Here is a 24,640-nt window from a genome sequence, read left to right as displayed (position 1 = left end):
GTCTTTTTGCTGACTAGCTAACTACACACTACACTCCTCTCCTCCTTTGCAAAATTCACATTTTATATAAGTAACAAATATTACTGGCCAAAATTAGTGGTAATGATGACAACTATGAGAACCACAGGCCATAAGAATGGGCAACTGGATACTGTACATCTTTCAGGGAAGGATTTTCATAATTACAGAGAGGACAGAGCCTAATGACAGCATCTAGGGGATACAAGAATATATATTTTTTAATGATTTTAAAAGGCAGTTGTGTAAAGATAATGACCCTTTTATTCTCCCTCTAACTATGCATTTTCTTAGGTTTTTTCTCATTCATCAGATTTTCCATCCCTTGTTGCTTTATAATAACCAAATGGAAAACTGGGTGAAGGACAGTAATAGTTCAGAAGGTAAAAATGCAAATGGCTCCTAAACAGATGAAAAGATACCCAACTTCATTCTTAACATGAAATCTAAACTAAAACAATCCTGAGAGAAATTCAAGTAAAGTCTGGGGTTTAGTTAATAATAATGTACTTCTGACACAGGTAATGCAAGATGTTACATTAAAGGAAACTAAAACTGGATGAGAGGTATAGATACAGGAACTATCTATACTACCTTTGCCAACTCTTCAGTAAATCTAAAAATTTTCCGAAATAAAAGGCTTATTAAAAAAAATACTACTCTGAGGTATGTAATTTTTCACCTGTCAGATTAGCAAAATTTCAAAACTAAAAGCAGTCTTTTGACAGGGTGTAGGAAAACAAGCACTCCTGTACAAGCTAGTACAAAATGGTATAACTCCTATAGAGTGATTTGGCAACTTCTGTAACAGATATCATCACACCTCTATGAAATTCTATTTGTTCACAGTTATCCATTATTCACCATGAACTATTTATAATATGTAACAAAAAGAAAACAATCCAAGTTTGCTTTTTTTTTTTTTTTTTTGGAGATGGAGTTTCGCTCTGTCGCCCAGGCTGGAGTGCAGTGGCGCAATCTTACCTCACTGCAAACTCCGCCACCCGGGTTCACACCATTCTCCTGCCTCAGCCTCCCGAGTAGCTGGGACTACAGGCACCCACCACCATGCCCGGCTAATTTTTTGTATTTTTAGTAGAGACAGGGTTTCACTGTGTTAGCCAGGATGGTCTCGATCTCCCGACCTCGTGATCTGCCCGCCTTGGCCTCCCAAAGTGCTGGGATTACAGGTGTGAGCTATCGTGCCCGGCCTTTTTAAAAAAAAAAAAAAAGAGAGAAAAGGCCTCACTTTGTCACCCAGGATGCAGTGCAGTAGCACAATCATGGCTCACTGTAACCTTGACCTCTTAGGCTCAAGTGATCCTCCCACCTCAGCCTCCCAAATAGCTGGGACTACAGACATAACACCACCACACCTGGCTAACTTTTTAGTTTATGTAGATGGGGTCTCACTATATTGACCAGTCTGGTCTTGAACTTCTGGCCTCAAGTCTAGGCCTCCCAAAGTGCTGGGATTTCAAGTATGAGCAATGTGCCCAGCCCTAAGTTCGTTTTTTCTAGGAAATTGGATAATAAACGAGCACACCCAAACAATGGACTATTATGCAGTGATTAAAAAAAAAAGAATGAGAACATATGTACATATTAATATAGGATAATTTTGAGACTATATTATTAAGCAAAACAAACAAACAAACAAAAAAAGCAAGGTGCTACAAAAAGCATACAGATGTAAGATAAGGTTTAAAAATACACTTTCTTGGTAGGGTGTAGTGGCTCGTGCCTGTAATCCTAGTATTTTGGGAGGCCAAGGTGGGAGACTGCTTGAGCCTAGGAATTCAAAACCAGCCTGAGCAACATGGTAAGCTCCTGTGATTCTAGCTGTTGGGGAGGCTCAGGCAGGAGGATCACTTGAGTGCAGAAAGTTGAGGCTGCAGTGAGCCATGAGCATGCCACTGCACTCCAGCCTAGGTGATGAAGTGAGTGAGACACTGTCTCAAAAGAAAAAAGAAAAGAATACAAATTCCTACGTGCTTGAAACCCTAAAAGAATACATGAACTTATGGTCACTTGTGGTCACTTATAAAGGAGGGGTGGTTGGAGTGGAGAGTGTACAGAAGTGAGTTTATTTTTATACACTTTTCTTTTGAAATCATTTGAATGCATTATCTTTTGAAATAAAACAAGATCATGTTATTTTGTGAATCTAAAGATAATTTTGTGTTTTAAAAAATATTCTGGATCAGTGATCCCTCTGTTATCATCTGAGATTCTCACACATTTTCTGTTCAAACCTAGTATCTTTCTCACTCACTCTTAACAAGCATAGAATGAAGGCAAAAAGTTTTATTCAGACATCTGTGTTCAGGCAATACCTTAGCTTAACCAGTAAAAACTAACATTAAAATAACATTATATATACAAAAAAAGAAATTCCACTAAGAACATCTAATGGTATAAAATAATAAATATGTCATAGAAAGTGAACATATCTTCATAGGCCACTACATGGTAAGGAACTTGAAAAGTTAAATAGCAGTATTTATTTTTTAACAGAGTTGTTGTTCTAATGTTAGCAAGGAAGTGAATGGACAAAGATATAAACTCAGTATACAGAAGACATCAGAAATATTTGAAACAGTAGTCTTTGGATTTTAAAACATATTATAAAGCTATAGTGATTTAAACAGTATGGAATTGGCATAAAGACAGACATACAGACCAATGGAACAGAACAGAAACCCCAGAAATAAACCCTGACATATATGGTCAAATGATTGACAAGGATACCAAGACTACACAATGGGAAAAGGACAGTCTCTTCAATAAATGAGCTGGGGAAACTGAATATCCACATGCAAAATAATGAAATTGGATCCTTACCTTATAGCATATATTTAAAAATCAACCCCAAATGGATTAAATACCTAAATGTAAGACACAAAATTATAAAACTCCTAGAAGAAAATACAGGAAGAAAGACTTCATGACATTGAATTTGACAGTGATTTCTTGGATATGACATTAAAGCACCAGTAACAAAGAAAAAACAGACAAATGGCATTACATCAAACTAAAAAACTTCTTCAGGGCAAAGGAAACAATCAACAGACTGAAAAGGCAACCTTATGGAAAGGGAAAAATATCTGCAAACCATGTAGTGGATAAACAATTAATATCCAAATATATAAAGAACTCCTAAAACTCAAAAACAAAAAAACGCAAAAAAAAAAAAAAAACCCAAAAGCAAAAATTTAAAGATTTTTTAAATGGGCAAAGGATCTAAAGAGACAGGTCTTCAAAGAAGATATACATACTCAACTCTTTTGAGGTATGAAAAAAAAAATTGTTTAAGTATTAAAAAACAAACAAAAAAACACAATGATATACAAATGGCCGGCATACAAAAAGATGCTCAACATCAGTAATCATCAGGGAAATGCAAATCAAAACCACAATGAGACATCAACTCCTACCTGTTAGGATGGCCACTATCAAACTAACAGAAAATTACACATGTTGGCAAGGATTTGGAGAAAGTGAAACTGTGCACTGCTGGTAAGAATGTAACTACTGTACTACTGTCCGTGGTACAGCCCTTATGAAAAACAGGAGTAGTTTCTGAAAAAATTTAAAATAGAACTACTATATGATCCAGCAATCTCACTTCTGTGTATATATCCAAAAGAACTGAAAAGAAGACCTTGAAGAGACGTGTCCACACCCATGTTCATTACAGCATTATTCACAATGGCTAAGAAGTGGAAGCAACCCAAATGTCCATGGACCAATTAATTGATAAAAACAGTATGGTACATACACACAATAGACTATTAACAGTCTTAAAGGAAATCTTGTTTACAACATGGATGAATCTTGAGGACGTTATGCTAAATGAAATAAGCCAGTCACAAAAAGACAAATACTGCATGATTCCACATATATGGTGTATCCAAAGTAGTCAAATTCTTAAAAACAAAAAGCAGAATGGTGGTTGCCAGCGGCTGGAGGGTAACAGGAGGTTGTTCAATGGGTATACATAGTTTAAGTTTTACAAAATGTAAAAGTTTTAGAGACCTGTTGTACAACAATGTGACATAGTTAAACTACATACCTGTAATGTACACTTAAAAATTGTTGAGGGTAAATTTATGTTATGTATATTTTACCACAATGAAGCATAAAAAAAACCACATGTGAAACTGAATCATGTCATGAGGAAACAAGTATACCCAAATTGAGGAACTTTTGAGAAAATAATTGGCCCGTAATCTAAAAATGTCAGTGGCATGAAGGACAAAAAGACTCAGCAGTAGACTGAAGAGACATGGTAAGTAAAGGCAATGCATTATTTGGGATTTTCCTTCACTGCAAAGGACATTTTTCGGACAATTATTAAATTATGCATGAGGTCAACAGATTACTGTATTGTATCAATGACAACTGACTGATTTTGATAACAATGCTGTGGTTATATAAAAGAATGCCTGTGTTTTAAAAAACCATACATTGAAGTACTCAGAAGTAAAGAAGCATAACATTTACAACTTACTCTAAAAGGGTTCAGAATGAAAATAATGAGGGTGAGGAGAAAGAGGCTGACAGAGAGAGAAGTGACAGAGAAAGAGTTAAAAAAAACAGAAAGCAAATATTGTTAAGTGTTAACATTTAATGAATCATGGAGAACAGTAGATAGAATTCATTATGTTATTCTTGAAACTTCTCTATAAACTGGAAATAAGGCCAAAATTTTAAAATTTAATTAAAATAGTCTCAAAATAAAAAGTAAAACAAAATGTTTAAACACAACTTTCTCAGAACCTATCTCTTGTATTCTAATATAAATCTATGCCAACTCTAAGACATAAAGATTCTTAAAGATTGAGTTCTATATTCCAAAAAATTAGAAAATTCATCGATATTTCAATTTCTCTTAACACTATATACCAAATACTACTAGAACAAGGCCAAAGTAATCAAAGAGATGAAAAATATTTCCTGCCCCCAACCATCTAATAATAAAGGTGAATTTGCAGCTAGGGTCTCAACTCCTTAACTATAACCTTATTCCTCCAGTGCCATCCATGTTCGCTTCAAAACAGCCTATCTGACATTATAATTCTAGCTCCTTCAGAAATGGTTCCAATAGTCAGTGGACTAAAATTCCTAAACTCCCAATATGACATCTCTATCAACAGTTCCTGCTTCAATATCATCAATGACTAAAAATTCACTAGAACTATCTCCCAAAAAAGTGGCCAAATACTGTCAGTTACTATACAAAAAATAAAATTCTTGACTGAGGTTGGAGATAAAAAATGACTTTATATCATGAAAACTGAGCTTATACATTGTGGGTCAACTAACACTGGTGAATGAATAAGCTACAATATTCTCCAATTTTTTAAACTATTGCCTTAAATTGTTTATATTTCAGAACACAATATAAAACCTACTCATTTTGCCTTCATTGAGGTGAAGATAAAAAAAAATTAATTTGTTAATGGATACAAAGTTACAGCTAGATAGGCGGCATAAGTCTTAGTGTTCTACAGCACTGATGGATAACTGAATGTTCCCCACAAAGAAATGATAAATGTTTGAGATGATGGACATGCTATTATCCTGATCTGGTCACTAACATTTATATGTACTACATCACAATGTAGCCCATAAATATGTACATTATATCTATTAAAAGCTGTAAAAGTTAAAAATTATAAAACAAAAAAATTGAGAAAAATTTATTTTTTAAAAAATAAATGAATAAGTTATCTTAATCCTTAGGGAGCATACATATTCCAATAAAAATAAAGAAAGCATCTGAGGAACTGCTCTCTGAAACTGTCTTCAGAATAAGATTATAAATTGTATAAAAGAGTCCTACATTTTACAGTCAAAAACTTCTTTAAAACCAAAATAACATCTAAGTTATTGACCATACTTGGCTCTGAATGGGTTTTCTGAAATTAAAGTCCATTCTGTCAAAGACAAATATTACTACTGAAGACATTTTTAAAACACTAAAAATTCCACGAGATTTTTAAAGTTTTTATAGATCTCTAAGAATTAAAAAAACAAAGCTACAAATGCAAGCAGTGTTATCAATGCTAAACCCTCTAAAAAGTTATAAATCCAATTGTTTCAATCAGAAGAAATTTAAGTATATCAACCTCAAAAATTATGCAACCAATAAAAAATTACAAAGACGACGATATGGAAAAAAGTCTAAACATCGAGTGGAAAACAAGCTGAAAACAAAATTGTAAGTAAGACTTCTGGTTTCCAGGTAGGCACGTAAGAAACTTAGAAGAAACTTAGAAGTTGCCACCCCATCTTAACAACATATAAAAGGCTGAACAAACTGAAAATAAACAACACTTAAATCTGTGAGGTCACAGGGCAAAAGCATCGCACCCAAAACTGGAGACAGAGGTGAATACACAGAATCACAACTTACGGGAACAGAAACCCACTAGCAGAAACCTTCCTGAAAACCAATGGGGGAGAGGGAGGGCTGGAAAACCTAAACTGTAATTGACTCAGTATGGCCAATTCTGAGAGATTAAAAATCCAGGCATCTCAGTCACTGGGAAGCCCTTACACCTTTGTGAGTATCACCTTTCAAGAACTCAACCATGTTCTCACAGTGAATACTTAGGGAAAAAATATCTTTGTGCTTCCAGAAAGGTAAGCATTTTGAAATGTGCCAGAGCATTCTGTTTTTAACAATGCCTGCAATCAAGAGAAACAATTTTATCAGAGTATAACCTGCTTTTTTTCTTAAACTTTTATTTTAGGTTCAGGGCCTCAATGTGTAGGTTATTAGGTAAATTGCATCTCATGGGGGTTTGATATACAGACTATTTTATCCCCCAGGTAATAAACATAGAACCCAATAGATAGTTTTTTGATCCTTTTCTTCCTTCCATCCTCCACCCTGAAGGAGGTCCCAGTGTCTCTTGTTCCCTTCTTTGTATCCATGTGTTCTCAATGTTTATTTAGGTCCCACTTATAAGTGAGAACATGCAGTATTCCGTTTTCTGTTCCTGTCTTAGTTTACTTAGGATAATGGCCTTAGCTCCATCCATGTTGCTGCAAAGGACATGATCTCGTTCTTTTATGACTATGTATATGTGTATATGTATCGTGTATATGTACCACATTTTCTTTATCCAGTCTACTGTTGATAGGCATTTAGGTTGACTCCACGTCTTTGCTGCTGTGAATAGTGCTGCAATGAACATACATGTGGATGTGTCTTTATGGCAGAATGATTATAATTCTTTGGGTATATACCCAATAATAGGATTGCTGGGTTGAATGGTAATTCTGCTTTGAGTTCTTTGAGAAATCGCTACACTGCTTCCACAATGGCTGAACTAATTTACATTCCTACCCGCAGTGCATGAGCATTCCCTCTTCTCCGCAACCTCACCAGCATCTGTTACTTTTTGACTTTTTAATAACAGCTTTTCTGACTGCTGTGAGATGCTACCTCATTGTGGTTTTGATTTCCATTTCTCTAATGATTAGTGACGCATTTTTTCATATGCTTGTTAGCTGTGTGTTTGTCTTCTGTTGGGTTTTATCAAAGCCTATCAGACCTGGGGGAAGGAAAAAGATGAGTCCAGCTGACTCTAGTCTTCCACGCAGGAGAATAGAAATACCCAACTCCAGCCCCCTCTAGACAGCCTGTCCCACCCTAAGGGGGGAAAAACTGGTGAAGTTCACAGTCCAGACACACAGGCTCACCAAAAGACAGACCTCATCATGAAACTATCAAATCTCACCCCACAAAACACACCATAAAACCGCATCATTAAAGTCCTGTATTTCTGCAGTTCCCTTTACCCAGTTACATCATGTCCACCTTTCAAGAAAAATTATAAGACATACTAAGCAGCTAAGCAAACATCAGAATCAGAGTCAGATATGACAAGAATGCTGTACTTTTCCAACCAGGAATTTCAGAAAACTATAAGGCTTTAATGGAAAAAACAGACAACATGCAAAAACAGATGAATAATATAAGAAGAGAGATGAGAATTCTGAAAAAAAAACAAAACAAAACAAAAAAAAACAGAAAAAGAAACAAAGATACAAATTACTATTTAATATAATAGAGATGCATCTGAAGGGCTCACTAGTAGACTGGACACAGCTGACAGAACAATCTTGGAGCCTGGTAATATGATATGACAATAGGAACTTCCAAGACTGAAAAGCAAGGCAAAAAAAAAAAAAAAAAAAGAATAAAACAGAATACTACTAAAGGTATAAATATGCATAATGCAAATTCCAAGAAAGGAACACAGGCAACACGTGAAGCAACAATGACTGAGAATTTCTCCAAATTAATGTCAGGCATCAAACCACAGATTCAGGAAGCTCAAACACCACCAAGCAGGATAAAAGCCAAAACAAAAATAAACAAAACCACCCTATAGTTAGGCATATGATATTCAAACATCAGAAAATCAAAGGTAAAGAAAAAACCTTGAAAGAAGCCAAAGGGGAAAAAACACCTTAGTTACAAAGGAGCAAAGATAAGATCACATCAGATACTCCTCAGAAATCATGGAAGTAAGAATAGCATGGAGTGAAATATTTCATATGTTGAGTTAAAAAAAAAACCCAACAACCTACAAACCTAAAATTCTGCACTCTGTGAAATTACCCTTCAAAAGTGAAGGAGAAATAAAAACTTTCTCAGACAAATAAAAATTGAGGACTTTGTTGCCAGTAGACCTGCCTTATAAGAAATCTTAAAAGTAGTACTTTTGAGAGGAGGAAAATGATATAGGTTAGAAACTCAGATCTACATAAACACAGGAAGAGTACTGGGGAGAAAGGGTAAAATAAAAACTTTTATTTTCTTACTGTTAATTATCTAACAGACAACAGCTTGTTCAAAACAATCATAGGAACAATATATTCAATTATGAATGCTTATATACATAAGCAGTTTACTTACACATAGCATACAGACAGATATAGTCTTAATGAAGCAATTCTGGGGACAGGGCCAAGACAGCCGATTAGAAGCAGCTGCAGTCCGTGGCGCTCATGGAGAGGAACGAAAGCGGCGAGTGAATACTGCACTTTCAACTGAAATAATCCAGGTAGTCGCATTGAGACTAATCAGGGAAACAGCTCGACCCACGGGGAATGAGGAAAAGCAGGGTGGGGCGACGGCCCACTTGGGAGCAACACAAGCCAAGGAAACCCCCATCCCCAGCCAAGGGAAGTGATGAGTGATTATGCGACCCAGGGAAACCACGCTTCTCCCATGGATCTTTGCAACCTGGGGATCAGGAGATGCCCTTATGAGTCCACGCCACCAGGGCCTTGGGGCCAACACACGGAGCTGCATGGAGTCTCAGCAGAGCAGTTGCTCAGGCATGCACAGAGACCCAAGAGCTTTACATACTCCAGTACCGGGATCTCCAACAAACGTGTCTGCAACTCAGACAAGGCGGGAGGTCCACATATACCCCCCGAGAGGGGGTGGAATCCAGAAAGTTGAGCAGCCTTGTTCTGCGGGCCCACTTCCATGACACCTCACAAGATAAGACCCACTGGCTTGGAATTCCAAGCAGCCACCAGCAATAGGCTGTGGGGAGAGGCCAGCACCATCTCTGCTGTTTGGTCAACACAGCTGTTCCAGCCTGCAGACCTTGGAGAGTCCAAATGGTCCAGACGAGAAAGGGTCCCCCCAGTGGCACAACTCAGCAGCTTTGCCAGATAGTGACCAGATTACTTCTTTAAGTGAAGCTCCAATCCATTCCTCTTCACTGAGTGGGACCTCCCAGCCAGGCCCTCCAGCCATGGCCTGACAGAGCTCTTACCTTTCTTATCTCTCCCTGGGACAAAGTGTCCAGGAGAGGGGAGGGCTGCTACCTGGGCAGAGGCAGTTCCCTACCATGACACAGCTGTTTTGTCAAGGCATGGCCAGACTGATTCTGTAATCAGGACCCCCAATCCACTCCTCCTTGTGGGGCGGGTCCTCCCAGCCAGAGCCTCTAGTCACCACCCATGTTCTATGGGCCGATAGAGCTCCAATTTCTCCCTGGGATGGAGTGCCTGAAGAGTGGGGCAGGTTGCCACCTTGGCTGTTTGGGCTCCTCAGCCAGTTCAGCCAGTGGGGCTTGGAGAGCCCAGATCAAATGGTGGCTAAAGGGATCACCAACACAGCACAGCTGCTCTAACAAAAAGAGGCCAAACTGTTGCTTTAAGCGGGCCCCTGATCCCATTCCTCCTAACTGGGTGAAACCTCCCAACTGGGGTCTCCAACCACCCGCTACAGGCGCGTTCAGGTGGCAATAGGTCAGCACCCTCCTGGGATGGTGCTTCCAGAGGAAGGGGCAGGCATCTTTGCTGTTTTGCAGGCGTCACTGGTGATACCTCCAGGTACAGGAAGAACCAGAGCAACTGGGGTTTGGAGCGGACCTCCAGCAAACTGCAGCAGCCCTACAGAAGAGTGACCAGACTATGAAAAGAAAAACAAACAGAAAACGACAACAAAGAAAAACCACAAAATACCCACCCAAAGGTCAGCAACCTCAAAGATCAAAGGTAGATAAGCCCACAAAGATGAGAAAGAATCAATGCAAAAACACTGAAAACTCAAAAAGCCAGAGTGTCCTTTTCCTCCAAATGACCACAACATCTCTCAAGCAAGGGCTCAGAACTGGGCTGACACTGAGATTGCTGAAATGACAGAAGTAGACTTCAGAAGGTGGTAACAACGAAGTTCACTGAGCTAAAGGAGCATGTTTTAACCCAATGCAAAGTAGCTAAGTATCATGTTAAAACTATACAGGAGCTGATAACCAGAACAGCCAGTTTAGAGAGGAAGATAAATGACCTGATGGAGTTAAAAAAACACAACACGAGAACTTCACAATGCAATCATAAATATTAATAGAAGAACAGGCCAAGCAGAGGAAAGAATCTTAGAGCTGGAAGACTGGCTTTCTGAATTAAGACAAGCAGACAACACTAGAGAAAAAAAGAAGGAAATGGAATGAACAAAACCTCTGAGAAATATGGGAGTATGTAAACAGACTGAATCTACGACTGACTGAGGTACCTGAAAGTGATGGGGAGTTGGAACCAAGTTGAAAAACATACTTCAGGATATCATTTAGGAGAACTTCCCCAACTTACCAAGACAGGCCAACACTCAAATTCAGGAAATAAAGAGAACCCCAGTAAGATACTCCATGAGAAGAATCATCCCCAAAACACATATCATCAGATTCTCCAAGATCAAGATGAAAGAAAAAATGCTCAGAGCAGCCAGAGAGAAGGGCCAGGTCACCTACAAGGGGAAGCCCATCAGACTAACAACAGACCTCTCAGTGGAAATCCTACAAACCAGAAGAGACTGCGGGTCAATATTCAACATTCTTAAAGACAAGAATTTCCACCCCAGAATGTCATATTGGGCCAAACTAAGCTTCATAAGCAAAGGAAAAATAAGATCCTTTTCAGACAAGCAAATGCTGAGGGAATTCATCACCATCAGGCCTGCCTTGCAAGAGCTCCTGAAGGAAGCACTAAATATGGAAAGGAAAAACAGTTACCAGTTGCTACAAAAACACACTGAAGTACACAGATCAGTCCCTATGAAGCAAGCACATAAACAAGTCTGCAAAATAACCAGCTAGCATGATGAGAGAATCAAATCCACACATAACAATTCTATCCTTAAATGTAAATGGGCTAACTGCCCCAATTAAAAGACACAGAATGGCAAGCTGGATAAAGAATCAAGACCCATTGCTATGCTACCTTCAAGGGACCCATCTCACATGCAAAGACACACAAAGACTCAAAATGAAGAGACTGAAGACAATTTACTAAGCAAATGGGAAACAGAACGAAGCAGGGGTTGCAATCCTAGTTTTTGATAAAACAGACTTTAAACCAACAAAGATCAAAAAAGACAAAGAAGGGCATGACATAATGGTAAAGGGTTCAATTCCACAAGAACAGCTAACTAACCTAAATATATATGTGCCCAATACTGGAGCACCCAGATTCATAAAGCAAGTTCTTAGAGACCTTCAATGAGACTTAGACTCCCACACAATAATAGTGGGAGACTTTAACACCCCTACTGACAATATTAGACAGATCATAGAGAAAGACAATTAGAAGATATTCAGGATCTGAACTCAGCTCTGGATAGAGTAGACCTGACAAATACCTATAGAACTCTCCACCCAAAAACAACAGAATATACATTCTTCTCATTACTGCACAGCACTTACTTGAGTAAAATTGATCACATAATTGGAAGTAAAACACTCCTCAGCAAATGCAAAAGAACTGAAATAATAACAAAGTCTGTCAGACCACAGCACAACCAAATTAGAACTCAAGATTAAGAAATGCACTCAAAACCACACAACTAACTACATGGAAACTGAACAACCTGCTTCCAAATCACTCTTGGGTAAATAATGAAATTAAGGCAGAAATCAATAATTTCTCTGAAACTAATGAGAACAAAGATATAATGTACCAGAATCTCTGGGATGCAGCTAAAGCAGTGTTAAGCGGGAAATTTATAGCACTAAATGCCCACATCTAGAAGCTAGAAAGATCTGAAGTTAACAACCTAACAACACAGCTAAAAGAACTAGAGGACCAAGGGCAAACAGACCCCAAAGCTACCAGCAGACAAGAAATAGTCAATATCAGAGCTGAACCGAAGTAGACAGAGACAAGAAAAACTCCTCAAAAAAAAAAAAAAAATCAATGAATCCAGGAGTTGGTTTTTTTGAAATTTATAAGATAGACCACTAGGCTAGGCTAATAAAGAAGATAGAACAGTCAAATAAATATAATCAGAAATGATAAGGGGGATATCACCACTGACCCCACAGAAATACAAACCATCAGAGAATACTATAAACACCTTTATGCACATAAACTAGAAAATCTAGAAGAAGTGGATAAATTCCTGGACACATACACCCTCCAAAGACTGAACCAAGAAAAAACTGAATCCCTAAATAGACCAATAATGAGTTCTAAAGTTGAAGCAATAATAAATAGTCTATCAACCAAAAAAAGCCCAGGACCAGACGGATTCACAGCTAAATTATACCAGAGGTAAAAAGAAGAGCTGGTACCATTCCTACTGAAACTGTTCAAAAAATTGAAAAGGAGGGACTCCTCCCTAGTTCATTCTATAAGGCCTGCATTATCCTGATACCAAAACCTGGCAGAGATAAAACAAAAAAGAAAACTTCAGGCCAACATCTTTGGTGAACCTCGATGCAAAACTCAACAAAATACTGGCAGACTGAATCTAGCAGCACATCAAAAACCTTATCCACCACAATCAAGCAGACTTCATCCCCAGGATGCAAGGCTGGTTAAACATATGCAAATTAATAAATGTTCATCACGTAACATAAACAGATTCATCACATAAACAGAACTAAAGACAAAAAAAATACATGATTATCTCAACAGATGGAGAAAAGGCCTTCAATACAATTCAACATCCCTTCATGTTAGAAACTCTCAATAAACTAGGTATTCAAGGAACATACCTCAAAATAGTAAGAGCCATATATGACAAACCCACCAATAACATACTGAATGGGCAAACGCTGGAAGCATTCCCCTTGAAAACCAGCACAAGACAAAGATGCATGCCCTCTCTCACCACTCCTATTCAACATAGAATTGGAAGTTCTGGCCAGGGCAATCAGGCAAGGGAAATAAATAAAGTGTATTCAAATAGAAAGAGAGGAAGTAAAATTATCTTTGGTTGCAGATAAAATGATCCTATTTCTAGAAAACCCCATCGTCTCAGCCCAAAAGCTTCTTAAGCTTATAAGCAACTTCAGCAAGTCTCATGATAGAAAATCAATGTTCAAAAATTGTTGGCCTTCCTATACACCAATAACAAGCAATCAGAGAGCCAAATCACGAATGAACTCACATTCACAACTGCCACAAAAATAATAAAATACCTGGAAATACAGCTAATAAGAGAAGTGAGGGACCTCTTCAAGGAGAACTATAAACCACCGCTCAGAGAAATCAGAGAGGACACAAATAAATGGAAAAACATTCCATGTTCATGGGTGGGAAGAATCAATATCGTGAAAATGGTCACACTGCCCAAAACAATTTATAGATTCAATGCTATTCCCATTAAACTACCATTGACATTCTTCACAGAATTAGAAGAAACTATTTTAAAATTCATATGGAACCAAAAAAGAGCCCGAGTAGCCAAGACAATCCTAAGCAAAAAGAACAAACATGGAGGCATCATACTACCTGACTTCAACTATGCTACAAGGCTACAGTAACCAAAACAGCATGATATTAGTACAAGAACAGACACACAGACGAATGGAACAGAATAGAGAACCCAGAAATAAGATCACATACATACAACCACCTGACCTCCAACAAACCTGACAAAAACAAGCAATGGGGAAAGAATTCCCTATTTAATAAATGGTGCTCGGAAAACTGGCTAGCCATATGCAGAAAACTGAAACTGGACCCCTTCCTTACACCAAAAACAAAAATCAATTCAAGATGATTAAAGACTTAAATGGAAAACCCAAAACTATAAAAACGCCAGAAGAGGCTGGGCGCAGTGGCTCTCGCCTGTAATCCCAGCAATTTGGGAGGCCGAGGTGGGCAGACCACAAGGTCAGGAGATCAAGATAATCCTGGCTAACATGGTGAAACCTGGTCTCTATTAAAAATACAAAGAAGTAGCCGGGCGTGGTGGCACGTGCCTGTAGTCCCAGCTACTCAGGAGGCTGAGGCAGGAAAATGGTGTGAACCTGGGAGGCGGAGCTTGCAGTGAGCTGAGATCGTGCCACTGCACTTCAGCCTAGGCAACAGAGCAAGACTCTGTCTCCAAAAAAAAAAAAAAAAAAAAAAAAAAACCCTAGAAGAAAATCTAGGCGATACCATTCAGGATATAGGCAGGGGCGAAGATTTCATGACAAAGATGCCAAAAGCAACTGCAACAAAAGCAAAACTTGACAAATGGAATCTAATTAAACTAAAGAGCTTATGCACAGCAAAAGAAACTCTCATCAGAGTAAACAGACAACCTACAGAATGGGAGAAACTTTTTGCAACTTACCCATCTGACAAAGATGTAATATTCCAGCATCTACAAGGAACTTAAACAAATTTACAAGAAAAAAACAACCCGATTAAAAGTGGTCAAAGGACATGAACAGACACTTCTCCAAAGAAGACATTCATGTGGCCAACAAACATGAAAAGAAGCTCAACATCACTGATCATTAGAGAAATGCAAATCAAAACCACAATGAGGTACCATCTCACACCAGTCAGAATGGCAATTATTAAAAAGTCAAAAAACAACAGATGCTGGCAAGGTTGTGGAGGAAAAGGAACGCTTTTACACTGTTGGTGGGAGTGTAAATTAGTTCAACCATTGTGGAAGACAGTGTGGCAATGCCTCAAAGACCTAGAGGCAGAAATACCATTTGACTCAGCAATCCCATTACTTGGTATATACCCAAAGGAATATAAATCATTCTATTATAAAGATACATGAATGCATGTTCACTGCAGCACTATTCACAATACCAAAGACATGGAATCAACCTAAATGCCCATTGATGATAGACTGGCTAACACAAATGTGCTACATCCACACCACAGAACGTTATGTGGCCAAAAAAAAAGGAAAGAGATCATGTCCTCTGCAGGGACATGAATGGAGCTGGAAGCCATTATCCTTAGCAAACTAACACAGGAACAGAAAATCAAATACTGCATGTTCTCACTTAGAAATGGGAGCTGAATGATGAGAACACATGGACACATGGGGATGGGGGGAACGACCCACACTGGGGCCTGTCAGAGGGTGGGGGGTGGGAGGAGGGAGAGCATCTGGAAGAACAGCTAATGGATTCTGGGCTTAATACCTAGGTGATGGAATGATCTGTGCAGCTAATCACCATGGCACATGTTTAACTAGGCAAGAAACCTGCACATCCTGCACATGTACCCCTCAATCAAGAAATAAAAAAGAAACATTCTGACAAATGCATCTGTTAGATGATTTCATTCATTGTGGGAACATCACAGAGTGTACCTACACAAACCTAAAGGTACAACCAATGCTATATGCTGTAGCCTATTGCTCCTAGGCTACAAACCTGTAGATCATGCTAGTGTAGGCAACTGTGAAATAATGGGAAGTATCTGTATATCTAAACATTAAACATAGATAAGGTACAGTAGAACTATGGTATAAAAGATAAAAAATGGTATATACTGTATAGGGCACATCATAAATCTAGCTTATAGGATGGCAAGTTGTCTAGGTGAGTTGAGGGGTGACTGAATGCAAAGGCTTAGGACATTACACTGTTGTAGACTACACTCAGGCTACACTAAACTTAAAAAAAAATTTTTTTTCTCTAATAATAAACAGCTTACTGTAACTTTTTCACTTTATAAACTTTTACCTTTTTTAACTTTTTGTCTCTTTTGTAACAACACAGCTAAAACAATATACAGCTGTACAAAATATTTTCTCTAAATTCTTATTCTATAAGCTTTTTCTTATTTATAAATTTTTTTGTGTCAAAAACTAAGACATAAACACACCCATTAGCCTAGGCCTACACTGGGTCACGATCATCATTATCACTGTCTTCCATGTCTACATCTTGTCCCACTGGAAGCTCTTTAGGGGCAATAACTTGCATGAAGCTATTATCTCCTATAACGTCTTCTGAAATATCTCCTGAAGGACCTGCCTAAGGCTGTTTTACATCTTTTAATAAGTAGAGGAAATACATTCTAAAATAACAATTAAAAAGTATAGAATAGTAAATACACAACCTAGTAACATATTTATTATCAAGTATTAGTACTGTGAATAACTGTTATTTATTTATTTATTGAGACAGGGTCTATGTTGCCCAGGCTGGTCTCAAACTCCTGGGCTCAAGGGACCTTCCTGCCTCACGCCTCCCAGAGTGATTACCGGTGTGAGCCACCATGGCACCTGGCTAGCATGCTATACTTTTGCTTTTCCTTTTTTAGATGGGATCTCACAATGTTGCCCAGAGTGGAGTGCAGCGGAGTGATCATGCTTCACTGTAACCACAAACTCCTAATCTCAAGTAATCCTCCTGCCTCGGCCTACTGGGTAGTTAGGACTATAGGAATACATTACCACACCTGGCTATTGTTTTCATTTTTTGTAGAGATGGAGTCTCTGCCCAGGCTGGTCTCCAACTCCTGGCCCCAAGCAATCTTCCAGCCTCAGCCTCCCAAAGTATTGGGATTACAGGCATGAGCCACCACACCTGGCCTGTATGTGCTATACTTTTACGTAACTGGCAATGCAGATTTGTTTACACCAGCATCAGTAATGCACTGTTCTACAACATTCCAATGGCTATGACATCACTAAGCAATAAGAATTTTTCAGTTCCATTATAATTGTATATGTGGTTCATCATTGATCAAAACATTATGTGGCACATTGTGTGTGTATCTGTGTATCGAATGACAGCAATGATACGAGGGACAGAAAGGAGGAATTAGAAATTTTTTATTATAAAGTACTTGTACAACCTGTGAAGCATTATAGTGCTACTTGCAAGTGGCCTTGGATTAACTGTAAATGTACAGTGTAAATTCTAGGGCAAACACACACACACACACACACACACACCAACAGTATGATAGATATGCTAAGAAAGGAGAGAAAACAGAAGTATAAAATTCTTAATTAAAAGCACTAAAAGTGTAGAAGATAAAACCAGAAACAAAGACCAAGAGAATCAAATACAAAACATTAACAGACATGGTAGATATTAATCCAAGGAAATCAATAATCACTTTAAATATCAATGGTCTAAATACACCAACTGAAAGAGATCATCAGAGTGGAACAAAAACAAGACCCAAATTGCTATCTACAAGAAACCCACTTTAAATAAAGACACATAGAGATTAAAGGAACAGAGAAAGATACACCATGCTTACACCAATCAAAACAAAGCCAGAGTAGCTATAATCACTTGAGACAGAAGAGACCTCACAGCAAGGAAAGTTATTAGGGATGCAGAGGCACATTACATAATAAGAGTCAATTCCCCAAGAAGATATAACAATCCCTAATGTGCATGTGCCTAACGAAAGAGCAACAAACTATGTGAGGCAAAAATTGATATAACTGCTAGGAAAAAAAGATGAATCCGCTATTGTAGCTGGAAATTTTAATAGCCTTCTATCAGAAATGGACAGATACAGCAAGCAAAAAATCAGTAAGGACATACTTAAAATGGACAGCATCATCAGTCAACTGATCTAACTGGCATTTATTTATAAAATGCTGCATACAAAAAGAACAGAACACACTTTTTCTAAAACTCACATGGAAACAATCATCAAAAAGACCACATTCTGAGCCATAAAAAAATAATAAATTTTATGAGAGTAGAAATGATATAAAGTGTGTCCTAAGATCACAATGGAACTAAAACAGAAATGAATAACAAAAATATAGCTGGAAAATCCCCAAATACTTAGAATCCCAAGTATTTTAAATATGTGTTATTTAAAATAATACATGGATCAAAGAAGAAATCTCAAAAGAAATTTTTTAAATATTCTAAACTGAATGAAAATGAAAATGTAACACCAAAATTTGTGGGACAGAGAAAAGTAGTGCTTAGAGAAAAATTTATAGGACTGACTGCATATATTAGGAAAGAAGATCTAAAATCAATCATCTAAGCTTCCATTTTAGAAAACTAGAAGAGCAAATGAAACCCAAAGTAAGTGAAGAAAAAAAAAAGAGGAAAAATTAATCAAACTGAAAACAGGAAATCAAAAGAAAAAAACAATAAAACCAAAAGCTGATTATTTAAAAAGATCAATAAAATCAATAAGCCTCTACCCAGGCTAAAACAAAGAGAGAGACTGAATGAAATATAGTGGAGGATATCGGTGGGGGAGATTGTGTGTGTGTATGCGTGCATGCGTGCATACAGGAGGTATATGGGAACTCTCTTTTACATTAAGTGTATCTCCTAATGCCATCCCTCCCCACTCCCCCCAACCCACAACAGGCCCCAGTGTGTGATGTTCCCCTTCCTGTGTCCAAGTGTTCCCATTGTTCAATTCCCACCTGTGAGTGAGAACATGCGGTTTTTGGTTTTTTGCCCTTGCAATGGTTTGCTGAGAATGATGGTTTCCAGCTTCGTCCATGTCCCTACAAAGGACAGGAACTCATCATTTTTTATGGCTGCATAGTATTCCATGGTGTTTATGTGCCACATTTTCTTAATCCAGTCTATCATTGTTGGACATCTGGGTTGGTTCCAAGTCTTTACTATTGTGAAAAGTGCCGCAATAAACATAAGTGTGCATGTGTCTTTACAGTAGCATGATTTATAATCCTTTGGGTATATACCCAGTAATGGGATGGCTGGGTCAAATGGTATTTCTAGTTCTAGATCCTTGAGGAATTGCCACATTGTCTTCCACAATGGTTGAACTAGTTTACAGTCCGACCAACAGTGTAAAAGTGTTCCTATTTCTCCACATCCTCTCCAGCACCTGTTGTTTCCTGACTTTTCAATGACTGCCATTCTAACTGGTGTGAGATGGTATCTCATTTTGGTTTTGATTTGCATTTCTCTGATGACCAGTGATGATGAGCATTTTCTCATGTGTCTGTTGGCTGCATAAATATCTTCTTTTGAAAAGTGTCTGTTCATATCCTTTGCCCACTTTTTGATGGTGTTGTTTGATTTTTTTCTTGCAAATTTGATTAAGGTCTTTGTAGATTCTGGATATTAGCCCTTTGTCAGATGAGTAGATTGCAAAAATTTTCTCCCATTCTGTAGGTTGCCTGTTCAATCTGATGGTACTTTCTTTTGCTGTGCAGAAGCTCTTTAGTTTAATTAGATCCCATTTGTCAATTCTGGCTTTTTTTGCCATTGCTTTTGGTGTTTTAGTCATGAATTCCTTGTCCATGCCTATGTCCTGAATGGTATTGCCTAGGTTTTCTTCTAGGGTTTTTATGGTTTTAGGTCTAACATTTAAGTCTTTAATCCATCTTGAATTAATTTTTGTATAAGATGTAAGGAAGGGATCCAGGTTCAGCTTTCTATACATGGCTGGCCAGTTTTCCCAGCACCATTTATTAAATAGGGAATCCTTTCCCCATTGCTTGTTTTTGTCATGTTTGTCAAAGATCAGATGGTTGTAGATATGTGGCATTATTTCTGAGGGCTCTGTTCTGTTCTGTTGGTTTATATCTCTGTTTTGGTACCAGCACCATGCTGTTTTGGTTACTGTGTAGACTTGTAGTATAGTTTGAAGTCAGGTAGCATGATGCCTCCAGCTTTGTTCTTTTGGCTTAGGATTGTCTTGGCAATGCAGACTCTTTTTTTGGTTCCATATGAACTTTAAAGTAGTTTTTTCCAATTCTGTGAAGAAAGTCATTGGTAGCTTGATGGGGATGGCATTGAATCTATAAATTACCTTGGGCAGTATGGCCATTTTTACGATATTGATTCTTCCTATCCATGAGCATGGGATGTTCTTCCATTTGTTCGTGTCCTCTTTTATTTCGTTGAGCAGTGGTTTGTAGTTCTCCTTGAAGAGATCCTTCACATCCCTTGTAAGTTGGATTCCTAAGTATTTTATTCTCTTTGAAGCAATTGTGAATGGGAGTTCACTCATGATTTGGCTCTCTGTTTGTCTGTTATTGGTGTATAAGAATGCTTGTGATTTTTGCATACTGATTTTGTATCCTGAGACTTTGCTGAAGTTGCTTATTAGCTTAAGGAGATTTTGGGCTGAGACAATGGGGTTTTCTAAATATATAATCATGTCATCTGCAAACAGGGACAATTTTACTTCCTCTTTTCCTAATTGAATACCCTTTCTTTCTTTCTCTTGCCTGACTGCCCTGGCCAGAACTTCCAACACTATGTTGAATAGGAGTGGTGAGAGAGGGCATCCCTGTCTTGTGCCAGTTTTCAAAGGGAATACTTCCAGTTTTTGCCCATTCACTATGATACTGGCTGTGGGTTTGTCATAAATAGCTCTTACTATTTTGAGATATGTTCCATCAATGCCTAGTTTATTGAGAGTTTTTAGCATGAAGGGATGCTGAATTCTGTCAAAGGCCTTTTCTGCATCTACTGAGATAATCATGTGGTTTTTGTGTTTGGTTCTCTTTACAGGATGGATTACGTTTATTGATTTGCATATGTTGAACCAGCCTTGCATCCCAGGGATGAAGCCAACTTGATATTGGTGGGTAAGCTTTTTGATGTGCCTCTCAGTTCAGTTTGCCAGTATTTTATTGAGGATTTTCACATCAATGTTCATCAGGGATATTGGTCTAAAATTCTCCTTTTCTGTTGTGTCTCTGCCAGGCTTTGGTATCAGGATGATGCTGGCCTCATAAAATGAGTTAGAGAGGATTCCCTCTTTTCCTATTGATTGGAAGAGTTTCAGAAGGAATGGTACCAGCTCCTCTTCAAACCTCTGGTAGAATTCAGCTGTGAATCTGTCTGGTCGTGGACTTTTTTTGGTTGGTAGGCTATTAATTATTGCTTCAATTTCAGAGCCTGTTATTGGTCTATTCAGCGATTCAACTTCTTCCTGGTTTAGTCTTGGGAGGGTGTATGTGTCGAGGAATTTATCCATTTCTTCTAGATTTTCTAGTTTATTTGTGTAGAGGGGTTTATAGTATTCTCTGATGGTAGTCTGTATTTCTGTAGGGCAGGTGGTGATATCCCTTTTATCATTTTTTACTGCATCTATTTGATTCTTCTCTCTTTTCTTCTTTATTAGTCTTGCTACCGGTCTATCAATTTTGTTGATCTTTTCAAAAAACCAACTCCTGGATTCACTGATTTTTTGAAGGGATTTTTGTGTCTCTATCTCCTTCAGTTCTGCTCTGATCTTAGTTATTTCTTGCCTTCTGCTAGCTTTTGAATGTGTTTGCTCTTGCTTCTCTAGTTCTTTTAATTGTGATGTTAGGGTGTCAATTTTAGATCTTTCCTGCTTTCTCTTGTGGGTGTTTAGCACTAGAAATTTCCCTCACACACTGCTTTAAATGTGTCCCAGAGATTCCGGTATGTTGTGTCTTTGTTCTCATTGGTTTCAAAGAACATCTTTATTTCTGCCTTCATTTTGTTATGTACCCAGTAGTCATTCAGGAGCAGGCTGTTCAGTTTCCATGTAGTTGAGCGGTTTTGAGTGAGTTTCTTAATCCTGAGTTCTAATTTGATTGCACTGTGGTCTGAGAGACAGTTTGTTGTGATTTCTGTTCTTTTACATTTGCTGAGGAGTGCTTTACTTTCAACTACGTGGTCAATTTTGGAATAAGTGCGATGTGGTGCTGAGAAGAATGTATATTCTGTTGATTTGGGGTGGAGAGTTCCGTAGATGTCTATTAGGTCTGCTTGTTGCAGAGCTGAGTTCAAGTTCTGGATATCCTTGTTAACCTTCTGTCTTGTTGATTTGTCTATTGTTGACAGTGGGGTGTTAAAGTCTCCCATTATTATTGTGTGGAAGTCTAAGTCGCTTTTTAGGTCTCTCAGGACTTGCTTTATGAACCTGGGTGCTCCTGTATTGGGTGCATTTATATTTAGGTTAGCTCTTCTTGTTGAATTGATTCCTTTACCATTATGTAATGGTCTTCTTTATCTCTTTTGATCTTTGTTGGTATGAAGTCTGTTTTATTGGAGACTAGGATTGCAACCCCTGCCTCTTTTTGTTTTCCATTTGCTTGGTAGATCTTCCTCCATCCCTTTATTTTGAGCCTATGTGTGTCTCTGCACGTGAGATGGGTCTCCTGAATACAGCACACTGATGGGTCTTGACTCTTTATCCAATTTCCAGTCTGTGTCTTTTAATTGGGGCATTTAACCCATTTACATTTAAGGTTAATATTGATATGTGTGAATCTGATCCTGTCATTATGATGTTAGCTGGTTATTTTGCCCATTAGTTGATGCAGTGTTTTCCTAGCATCGATGGTCTTTACAATTTGGCATGTTTTTGCAGTGGCTGGTACCAGTTGTTCCTTTCCATGTTTAGGGCTTCCTTCAGGAGCTCTTGTACGGCAAGCCTGGTGGTGACAAAAATCTCTCAGCATTTGTTTGTCTGTAAATGATTTTATTTCTCCTTCACTTATGAAGCTTAGTTAGGCTGGATATGAAATTCTGGGTTGGAAATTCTGTTCTTTAAGAATATTGAATATTGGCCCCCACTCTCTTCTGGCTTGTAGGATTTCTGCCGAGAGATCCGCTGTTAGTCTGATAGGCTTCTCTTTGTGAGTAACCCGACCTTTCTCTCTGGCTGCCCTTAGCATTTTTTCCTTCATTTCAACCTTGGTGAATCTGACAATTATGTGTCTTGGGGTTGCTCTTCTCGATGAGTATCTTTGTGGTGTTCTCTGTATTTCCTGAATTTGAATGTTGGCCTGCCTTGCTAGGTTGGGGAAGTTCTCCTGGATAATATCCTGAAGAGTGTTTTCCAGCTTGGTTCCATTCTCCCCGCCACTTTCAGGTACACCAATCACAGGTAGATTTGGTCTTTTTACATAGTCCCATATTTCTTGGAGGCTTTATTCATTTCTTTTTACTCTTTTTTCTCTAAACTTCTTGCTTCATTTCACTCATTTGATCTTCAATGACTGATACCCTTTCTTCCACGTGATTCAATCGGCTACTGAAGCCTGTGCATGCATCACGAAGCTCTCGTGCCATGGTTTTCAGCTCCATCAGGTCATTTAAGGTCTTCTCTACACTGTTTATTCTAGTTAGCCATTCGTCTAATCATTTTTCAAGGTTTTTAGCTTCCTTGCGTTGGGTTCAAACATCTTCCTTTAGCTTGAGGAAGTCTGTTATTGCCGACTTTCTGAAGCCTACTTCTGTCAATTTGTCAAAGTCATTCTCCGTCCAGCTTTGTTCCATTGCTGGTGAGGAGCTGTGATCCTTTGGAGGAGAAGGGGCGCTCTGGTTTTTAGAATTTTCAGCTTTTATGCTCTGGTTTCTCCCCATCTTTGTGGTTTTATCTACCTTTGGTCTTTGATGATGGTGACCTACAGATGAGGTTTTGGTGTGGATGTCCTTTTGGTTGATGTTGATGCTATTCCTTTCTGTTTGTTAGTTTTCCTTCTAACAGTCAGGTCCCTCAGCTGCAGGTCTGTTGGAGTTTGCTAGAGGTCCACTCTAGACCCTGTTTGCTTGGGTATCACCAGCGGAGGCTGCAGAACAGCAAATATTGCAGAACAACAAATATTGCTGAACAACAAATATTGCTGAACAACAAATATTGCTGCCTAATCCTTCCTCTGGAAGCTTCATCTCAGGGGCACCCAGTTGTATGAGGTGTCAGTCAGCCTCTACTGGGAGGTGTCTCCAAGTTAGGCTACACAGGGGTCAGGGACCCACTTGAGGAGGTGGTCTGTCCGTTCTCAGAGCTCAAACACCGTGCTGGGAGAACCACTGCTCTCTTCAGAGCTCAGTTGGAAATGCAGAAATCACCCATCTTCTGCATCAATCACGCTGGGAGGTGCAGACCAGAGCTGTTCCTATTCAGCCATCTTGGAACCGTGAATTTTATATTCTAAAAC

General features: G+C 38.4%; 1 protein-coding gene across 6 annotated transcripts in view; it reads right to left on the bottom strand.

The window, feature by feature from the left end:
* EPC2 (enhancer of polycomb homolog 2) overlaps positions 1 to 24,640 on the bottom strand; it is a 144,555-nt gene that overhangs the window by 59,210 nt on the left and 60,705 nt on the right. The window contains exon 1 of one of the 6 annotated variants that reach the window (XM_063790495.1): positions 17,206 to 17,412. The exons of 3 other annotated variants lie outside the window; for them this stretch is intronic. The gene's annotated coding sequence lies outside the window, so the exon portion shown is untranslated. Of the gene's footprint in view, positions 1 to 17,205; positions 17,413 to 24,640 lie in introns of those variants that run through there. 2 more of the 6 variants (XM_063790498.1, XM_063790496.1) reach the window with 2 other exon arrangements.

This window comes from Pan troglodytes, chromosome 13, assembly GCF_028858775.2.
Source record: "Pan troglodytes isolate AG18354 chromosome 13, NHGRI_mPanTro3-v2.0_pri, whole genome shotgun sequence".
Classification (NCBI taxonomy): Eukaryota; Metazoa; Chordata; class Mammalia; order Primates; family Hominidae; genus Pan; species Pan troglodytes.
This window is presented reverse-complemented; position numbering and strand designations above follow the sequence as displayed.